Genomic DNA, 9,658 nt, shown 5'->3' on the forward strand with positions numbered 1-9,658 from the left:
TGCAGCTGTTTTGATGTATTATGGTAGACAATGTGTATATCAATAACCCTTTGCTTTTTACTTTTACTGTAAAAATGAAAGTAGACAGCATTTTTTGTGTTCTTTACAATGTATAGAGAAACTTCACCATGTAGTTAAATGCCATCACACTGACTATTTTCTTGTTCTCTCTTTTTTAGTAAATAAAATAAAGACTAGAGGGATGAGTACAGATGACATCAACAAAAAAAAAAGGAGAAGAACAATGTAGGACAGAATGACACTAAAAAAGATTTAACTAAAATCCAAAAAGAGCAAGATTTGTAATGGAGCCTCTATCAAGAATGGAACGGACGGATGGACGGGATGGACGGTGACTGGACGCGAGGATTTTTGGGGCCTGCTCTGTGGCCCAGGCTCGACCATTGAGCTGTAGTCAAAGGGGAGGAGGGGGAGACCTGCTGGCTCTGACCCCTAAAAAACAAGCCTTGCCGAGTGGAAGAGACCAATTTAAGAGAGGTCACCCATAAAAACATTTTATTTTTGTAAACTTTTTTAAGTTTATGATTTCAAAAAGAGCAAACATAATGTAGTATATACATAATTATATATTATATGTGTGTAATATAGTAAGTTATGTTTAAAAAAAAAAGGAGAGAGAACTTGGGGGGGGGGGCCTTTCTGTGTCTTTGCAATTTAGAAGAGGGAGTGAGGTGGAGGAGAAGCCAGCATCCCCCCTGTTTCTGGACTGTGTCCACCACGCCCCACGGGCTCCTCATCCTCTTGCTGGATGGACAGGGGCGTTGGGGGGGTCTTGGTGTGTGTGTGAGTGTGTGAATGGGGGGGGCGGGGGGGCTAGGTCCAGCAGGACATGTCAGAGATGTGGAGTAGTCTTCAAAAAAAGCTTTTCCAGCCTGTCTTCCACTTACGGAACTTGCCAGTAGTGTAGCTGTTACTTTGGCTAGTTTAGTTGCATTTTGTAGATTCACAAAAATAAATAAGCGTAGGGAAAAATAAAGTATCCAGACATTGGCCTGTGCCAAATAGAGATAAGAGATGGGATGGAAATGATAATTTGATGAGTTGCACAAGCTCGGCTGAAGACCACTGTGAGAGCTGAAGGTGGGTCAGTAGGAGGTCATGTCTGCTTGGAGGCTGGCCAGCCCCTGACATCACTACCCAAACATTGTCATTGTGTGTTGTGTTTGAGGTGGGCTGTGCTGTGTAGTGAACTGCTTTTGTACATCGTGTTGGCTATGGGTGTGAGGGGTGGGAGGGGTGGGAGGGGTGAGCGGTGGGTGGAACAGGCAGTCTGAGGGATTGTACAAATTAGAAACAATGGGAGCTGTCTGCTCGAAGCGCACGGGAAACTCTCCCCATCCATCTTTGAACCAGCTCTCGGCTCCTGCCGCCGAGGAGGGATGGGGGGGGGCTATATGAAGTTGAAACAAAGGGTCACAAGCAAACAAAGTTTTACTAAGAGTCTCTTTAAACCTTTCTATTTATATGGATCTCTACTTTAGTGACATCCTTCTATATTTAAACGTTGTACTAATAACATGCTGTCAGGCATGGTCGGAGAGTCAATTGTAGCCATTTACTAATGTTGTATTTATTGTATTACCAGTAAGAAGAAAAAAACATTTATATATGAATATAGATATATCTATTTGTGATCTGCAACTCTTGGACATAAGTTTGCCTTTGGTTTTCAACTTTCATGCAGGATTCAATGCACTGTCGACGTATGATGAGGTTTCTACTTGTGTGACGTTTTATTCTGTTGACGTTCATTTGGTTTCCCTTCAGTTCAGCTACTGAATGTAACTTCGAGACTTTTTAGGTAGATGTTGTTTTCTATATACTTAAAAAAGAGACATACAGTACTCTGTAAATGATATACATGTGTAAATGATATAGCAAAAATGTTTCTGATAATATGCTGGACTTCTTCTTCTGCTGACCCAGATAGACTGTAATGCCATGGCCCAAAAAAAAAGAAAGAGCAAGAAAAGGAGACAAAAAAAGAAGTAAAGATGAGGGAAGCATTTAAAAGGAACAGCAGTGCCCTGCAGCCAGTGGGGGAGCCAGTGGGAGAGACAGAGATGTGTAATCATTACAGGATCAGTCAGAATTTTTCTCAGCCAGGCTTTTCAAATTTGATAAGAACAAGGAGACGGGAGCAGCCCGTCCTGTGTGAGAGACAAAGACGGAGGGAGGAGGGGAGAGATAAAAAGATTTTTTTTGAAATATTGATTTTTCTCCCAGTTTTTTTTTTTTTTTTTTACTCCTTGTCTCTTCGTTCTCTCTTTGTCTTTCTCCCTTGAATCTTAGCATTATCAAGGTGCTGTGGGTGAGTGCAATGTGGGGGGTGAGGAAGAGGAGGAGAAAGAGGAAAAAGGGGTCATGAGGAGGCTGTGGTACAGTCTCCTTTTTGGTACATGGGGTGGACAAAATAAAGGAAACTTCTGGTTGTATATGATGATAATGACATTACGTCCTGAAAAAACCTCTTTATTAGTAGTATTATTGCATTATTATTAGGTTATCAATAATGGCATTTTTTACATTTTTATTTTGCTGAAGCAGCAAATGACTCTGAATACGCTTCTATATCTATGTAATAACTTTGTATTGTCCAAATAAACTTAACTAAATTATTAATTGACAATAGTGTTAAATACAGTAATAAACATAAAAAACGGGGGAAACATTATATAAAGGGTTTTAGGATTATTAAACACTTCAATACCAAATCACTAATTTTATCAGCTCCAAATTCATCAGCCCTTTAGTGTTGGACCTGATATGGGCCGTGAACAGATGCAGACTTGTGTAAAAGTTCACATGAGCTGCTCTGGCCCTAATTGGCATAATGATTAGTCAAATGAGTTTTGTTGTTTTTTTTGCCCTGGCTGAATGTAGCTCTGATGAAAGCAGCAGAACACGGCAGCCTTCATGACAGCTTTTTTTTTTTGTTCAATGAAACATTTTCATTCTCAGTTGAGAATTTATATTTCAATTGATTCTTTTTCTGACTTCCTGGTTGTCTTGCTGACCATTTGATTGCTGACTGTGTGTTGTGATTCAGTCCTGCCGCTGTTCCTTTGAAGTTCCTTTGATATGTTGTGTTTCCATTATTTTGTCCACCTCCTGTAGAGCACAGTGTGTAATGGTGAAATTGAAGCGACCTGAGGTCTTCTTGGGTTGGTGACCGACATTCTGGAGGCCTTGTTGATCTGAGGCCGAGGGCTGGGAGTACCTGCCACGAATTTAGAAAGCCCAACTGTTCAATCTCCTCCTCCTCCTCTTGTTCTTTTACGCCCTCGTCCAGGCCCGCTTCCCAGATGAGCGAGCGCTAAGTTCTCTCGTGTTTTAGTGAAATAGATTTTGCTTCTGTGTGAAAGGATCCAGTGATACCTCCCATGTTGCTGCATTTATTTCTCTCTCAGTCGTTCAAAGTGCATGTGGCACAGTGGACGGAACAGTGGGCTCACGCAGTACATGACCGTTCTCTGGATGGATGTCTCAAAGCTACTTCAAAGACTGAGACTACGCGATTGTGTGTGGATGCATCCGGTGGACTGAATTTTTTTCAAATGTCTGTCCACCACCAACCCTCGGCAAACCACTGCTGAGCTGTTTAACTGGGATAAGAGACACAGACTGGGACTTTACGGAAAACAAACACAAAAAAAAACTAATAAAAAACAACTAACGATGTCAATCTTAGCAGAGATCCAGGTATCCTCAGATCTCTGCCGTGTTCTTCTCATTCTGAACTTTTCTGTTCTTTCCGTTGTTGGTTAAAGAATTTTGTCCTGTTTACATGTACTGTAAATGCTGTCCATCCATTACTGGTTGGAGAGATTAAAAAAAAAGAGGTGTGAAGCAGCTTTCATTCTAGCTCTGGTATTCTCTATGGCTGATTACTGTAACCCTGAGAAAACCCTTCTGTTCAAGCTAGCATGTCTCCTCCCTTACCTTGATCCCATAGTCCTTCCATCCTCTTTCCCTCCAGAAAACCCTGCCTGTAGGTAGAAAATACCCATTCCATTAGCAAAGCCCCCACTCTTTCCACCTGCTCTATAGTACTTATATGAAAAATCCTTGAGCTTCCTACCAAAACCTACGTGGGTCTTCTGCAAAACGTTCCCTATTTCTTTATAATGTGTATACCTCAGATGCAAGCCCTAAAGCAGCTATTATTCTATGAAATCTCCTGGCAACCAGACCTCGTTCCACCCCCCTAAATGTAGCCCAGCTAGAGCCCAACTACAACCCATAAGCCAAAACCACACCTACCTCCCCTGGTAACCCGCTGACCTCCACCATAAAGGCCACAGTATACTTTCTGCAGAGAGAAACTAAAGGACAATTCTACCCACACCAGCCCTACTTGTGCATTCATTTGCAGTCGGTCTGAAGCAGCATAGCAGCATTTGTTTGCAACAAGTTGAATTTTGTTTTAATGAGCCAAGATTGTCTTACAACCATGAAATCTGTTTCAAACAGCTCTAATGTGTGAAATCTGATGTGAAGTGAGAGTCCTGCTTTGTGTAACAGCACTACAAATGTTTTGGGGGTTTTTGTCAAAAAGTTGGTAAGGGTTACAGTACATTATCAAACTTAAATTTACTTTTAAATGTTGTCCACAATTGTACATGCAGTAATAAAAAGATGTTTGTTTTTTATTTCACATGAGAGCAGGCTCAGTGAGCACAAATGTAAGTACTATGCACCACATATAAAACATGTACACTATTTTACACTATGTAAAGTTCACACGTGCAATCAACTACTGAGGAAAGTGTACACAAATGGAAAGAGAGAAGGTTCACCTATGTTAAACTTGGCATCAAGACCTTGTGGGACGTTACAGACCGCAACAATTCCATTCAAGTTAACTGAACTTGATGCAAAACGTTGTTGTCATAATGTAGACGGCCCATTCCCACTCCCAACCTGTCAAATATGGCAGCTTGGTGAGTGACCTTATGCTTCAAAGTATGATGCTGTGGTACCCCTTTAGCCACATTTCTGGACATGCCCATGTTGTGTAATGTGCTGTTGAAGTCAGGTGACATAGTATAAAGAACGCTGAAGTCCACGTTTGGAGTTGGATGAATAGGTGAAACAAACACAGGACTACCACCCAGGACACCGCTGTTCATGTCCCATGTGAAAGCAAAAGTCAACAGTGACTTCTTTTTAACGTGCACTTCATTCTGCTACATTACACTCTGCGTCGTTTCATACCTATTTGAACCCAAACCACAACTTTTCCTAAACCTAACTTTTACATATAAAGTCCAACCAGACATTGCATTTTTATTACTGCAAACTTGACCAAGGAGCCCTGCACGTGCAGAACTGACGCTAGTACAGCACCATAAAGGCATTTGAAGTGTAGGGCCACTGACCAAGCAAAAAAAAAAGTATCCCATGTGAAACCAACAATAAACTAATTTATTTCAGTAACATATGCAAGTTATGTTGTATATTAATTATTGCTAACTCGACCAGAAGTTGCGGACGTTGCATATTTATTGTTGCTAATCTGACCACAGAGCCCTGTGTGTCCAGAAATGATACAAAAGGGATACTTATAGCGTCCTATTTTGAAGCAGAGGGCCACTGACTGAGCAGGAATGAGAATGTAACAAACAACTGACTGTTGATAGGAGACAGGACACAAACCATGGTCTCTGGTGTTCAGAACCTTTCACCCCGACCTCCCCCGTATGACCCCCTACTGGTGTGTGGAGTGTAAATAATTGTACAATAGAAAGCTGTCGTGAAATAACTACAATTTGTAAGTGGCAGTGTGTTCCGTTGTGTTTTTATTTCAGCAATTTTTAACTTTTGCTGTAAGTATACTGTTGCCTTCACAACATCAATGTCACTCCCCATACCCCAAGCCCTGTCCTATGCAGATCCCCAAAGCACAAAGGTTTGAATGGTGACTAGTGAGTAAAATAGAAAGTAAAAGATTCCTTCCATTCTGTTTGTATTTGTCTGTCTGTTTTTGGTCTGTTTATCTGTTTGAAGCTTCAATGTGCTTTTGTATTCCTTCTGTACAGATCCTCCCTTTCTCTCTGTCAATAGCAGAACCTTGTATTACTGTATATTAGAACAACAAAAAGACTCTTCATGTGTGGCTGTGGCTTCACTTAACCTGTGCAATCAAAACCGTTCCTGTTCAGCACCTGTACCGTACTGGGTTTGGTTGTTTTTGTATTTTCTTTTTCCTGGTTTTTATTTCTGTATGCTCCCAATGTGCTTCAAAGAAACAATACTATTTATTACAATACTGGTACGTTATTATCACAGTTATTATTACAATTATTACTACCATGATTACTATGAATAAACATTTCTTTCCTCAGTAACTTCCCCTGTTAATGCGATCAATGCACTTAAAGTGGCTTCATTATCTACAGAAACAAGTCTACTTACGCACACATAATACACAATGATGGGTTAAAGACATGTTCTTTTAAAGTTACCAAAAGAGAGATTGCAGGGACAGAAGCAAAAGGTAATCTTTTTTTGGATTGCTTATAAATCTGTTCAAAGCACTGAAGCACTTCTGCTGTGAAAATACTATATAATAGAGATTAGATTATGATTAGCCACAGTGTCACTTAAAATTCATTTGACTACATGATTTGGATTTTCATTTGGTTCTTCTGAAAGTGAAAAAAAGTGAAAACAGACTAAACTATTATTAGATAGTAATACACCGTGTGTGGGCATGTTTGACTATACTGGTGGGGTCTACAAGTTTAAAGGTGTAGGGTTAGGCACTTAGTTGTGATGGTTGAGGTAAGGATAAGGGCCTAAGGAATGCAATATGTCAATGATAGGTCCCCACAAACACAGTAACACGAGGGTGTGTGCATGTGTCTTATCTCCCTGCATGCTCTATGATTTACAGATAAATAGCTCCTTCTAGTGGTATGTGCACTCTTGTCCCACACCTTCTTCTGAGTAGCGTTATTATAGTTTTGTATTTTTCAAGTTTTTATTTCTATATTGTTTTCAGTTTCAGTTAGTTCCCAGACTGGGTTTATTCGTTTCAGTCTTAGTTTTAGTTTTTTTATTATAGTATCAGGATATTTGTGAGAATAGGTTTTACTCACAGTCAGTAAATGTATGCACCAATGCCTCCTAATGTTCTAAATGTTGTAACTAAAATGTTTTTCACACCTAGTTTTAGTTTTTAGTTTAGTTTTAGTTACATGTAATTACCTTGCTTCTGAGTGAATTTCACAGTGAACTCCGGTTCAGTCTTGTAGATCAATGGTTCCCAAACTGCTGTCCAGGCACCAACAGGGGTCCTTGAGTGGGTTGTAGTCCCCAGCAAAAGGAGGGAGAATTTCTGGAAGTTTGTTGGCCATTTTTATTGACTGTAATTCACAGTGATGCTAGTTTGATTATTGACTGTAAAAACTTTACTGTCTTCAAACCTAAAAATAAAACTTCCTGATTAAATAAAGATTAATAAACTTAAAAATTAAAAATTATTCAATAGTGTGGCGTTACCGCCATTTTTGTTGTTTTTTGTTAATAACTTTGTAAGGGTAAGTTTTATTTCAGTACCTTCTTGTACTAATGACCTGCACTCTCCCTCCTCCTGCCTCCTGCGTCTGTAATCGTGTCAACTAGTGACTTTCTGCCAAATAAAGATGCCAGTTAGTCAACATATTCGGCTGAAAGTCAGTTAAAGAACCAGTGTGTAGGATCTACGGTGGCCATGAAACGGGGGGAAAAGCACAAACGCCCCTATCTAGAGCCAGTGTTTGGTTTGTCACTTCTGAGCTACTGTAGAAACATGGCGGTTCAACATGGCGGACTCCATGGAAGGCGTCCGTAGATAAAAACAGCTCATTCTAAGGTAACAAAAACTCACCGATTCCTATATTCAGGTGATTATACACTAATGAAAACATACCTATGAATATCTTATTCCATCTCTGACAATAATACTGAACATGACGTGATGATGTCCGAATCCCCTGTGGTTGGCTTGTCAATTTTGCAGTGTTTCATTATTACGGTTATCACGACAGTCCTACTCCTTACTACAAAATCTTCTCAAATTGGGGATCTGTGGTCTAATGTGCATCCATTGTGGGGGTCCTAACTTTTTCATGTCAAGGACCCCCACAATGGATGCACATTAGACCACTGTTTTAGACTCATTATCTTGTGGTTTTGACCATAAAAAATACTATTAATAATACTATTTGTTATACTACATGATGGAGAAGCATCAAGGTAAGGAAACTCAAATAGAACAGATGAACATTTGATACTCTTTTATTGTCTGATCAGGGAGGTTAAAAGGGTGTTGAAATAATCACATAATATTATTATTGAATGTATGTGATTGTATTTTTAAATATAGACCTAATACATTAGTACTAGTTGTGTATGGATAGTTTTTGCTGGAGTTAAAAGGCAGTAAGTCCCAAGTTGATCAGTAAAATAGAATTAATGTACAGTATTCCACAATGTGAACTAGGTTTTTACAGATTATTTTCTACTTGACTAAACTGATATCGAATGTGGTTTCTTCAAAATACCACAATATTTTAATTTCTGACCACTCTCCGACTTCATTGGTTCTTGACGTTAATCATAAAAAGCATCAGTATACCTGACGTCTTCACCCATCACTGCTTTCTGATGCTTTATTTTGTCACTACATATCTAATAAGATCTTAGAATTTCTGGAGAGTAATGACAACTCAGAAGTCAAAGACTCCACTTTATGGGAAACTTTCAAAGTTGTGATTCGGGGTCACATAATTTCTTTTGAATCTTCACTGAAAAAGGAAAGGCGAAAACAGCTGTTACAAATTGAAACTGAGCTATCACAACTGGAACTTGCCTACAGGACTTCCTCCAGCCCTCCCACCTTACAAAATATTCTTTTTTTTCTTCTTTTTTTTATATGAATATAATACCATCCTATCCGGCCAGGTATGTGACCAACTGTTTAAGATCAGACAGAAACATTTTGAGTTAGGGGATAAGCCCTATAAATTACTGGCCCGACAGTTAAGAGGCTTACAAGCTAGTAGAGCCATACACAAAATTAAATCAAAATCAGGGGAACTTGTTGTTGATCCTAAGTGTATAAATGATTGTTTTACGGAATATTACGCAGAGTTGTACATGTTAAAAGCAAAAGGGGAAGTCTCTGAATGGCTGGGGCATCTGAGGCTCCCTAAATTGAATGCTGCTGCTCGAGAGGCTTTAAATTCTGACATCACCACTCAAGAGATTTTGGATTCTATAAAATCATTCCCAAGGCCGCTGGCCCTGATGGTTTCAGAATTGAACTGTATAAAAAGTATTCTGAGAAGATTGCTCCTCTTCTATTGAGGATGTTCAATCATTCATTTGAAATCCAGATATTTCCCTCCACATTGTATGAAGCCAGTATCTCATTATTATTAAAAGAGGGTAGGGATGAGACTGAGCCTTCATCTTTTCGTCCTATTGCATTGTTGAACTCAGACATGCAAACACACAAACATTTTTACGAAGTTATTAGCAAATAGGGTAAATAAATACATATCATCCATCATTCATGCTGATCAAACTGGCTTTGTCCCCAATAGGTTCTCAAACTTTAACTAATGCACCTCAGATATATATTTAGAAT

This window comes from Morone saxatilis, unplaced genomic scaffold (genome assembly GCF_004916995.1).
Source record: "Morone saxatilis isolate NCDOM2014 unplaced genomic scaffold, NCSU_SB_2.0 Contig1, whole genome shotgun sequence".
Lineage (NCBI taxonomy): Eukaryota > Metazoa > Chordata > Actinopteri > Moronidae > Morone > Morone saxatilis.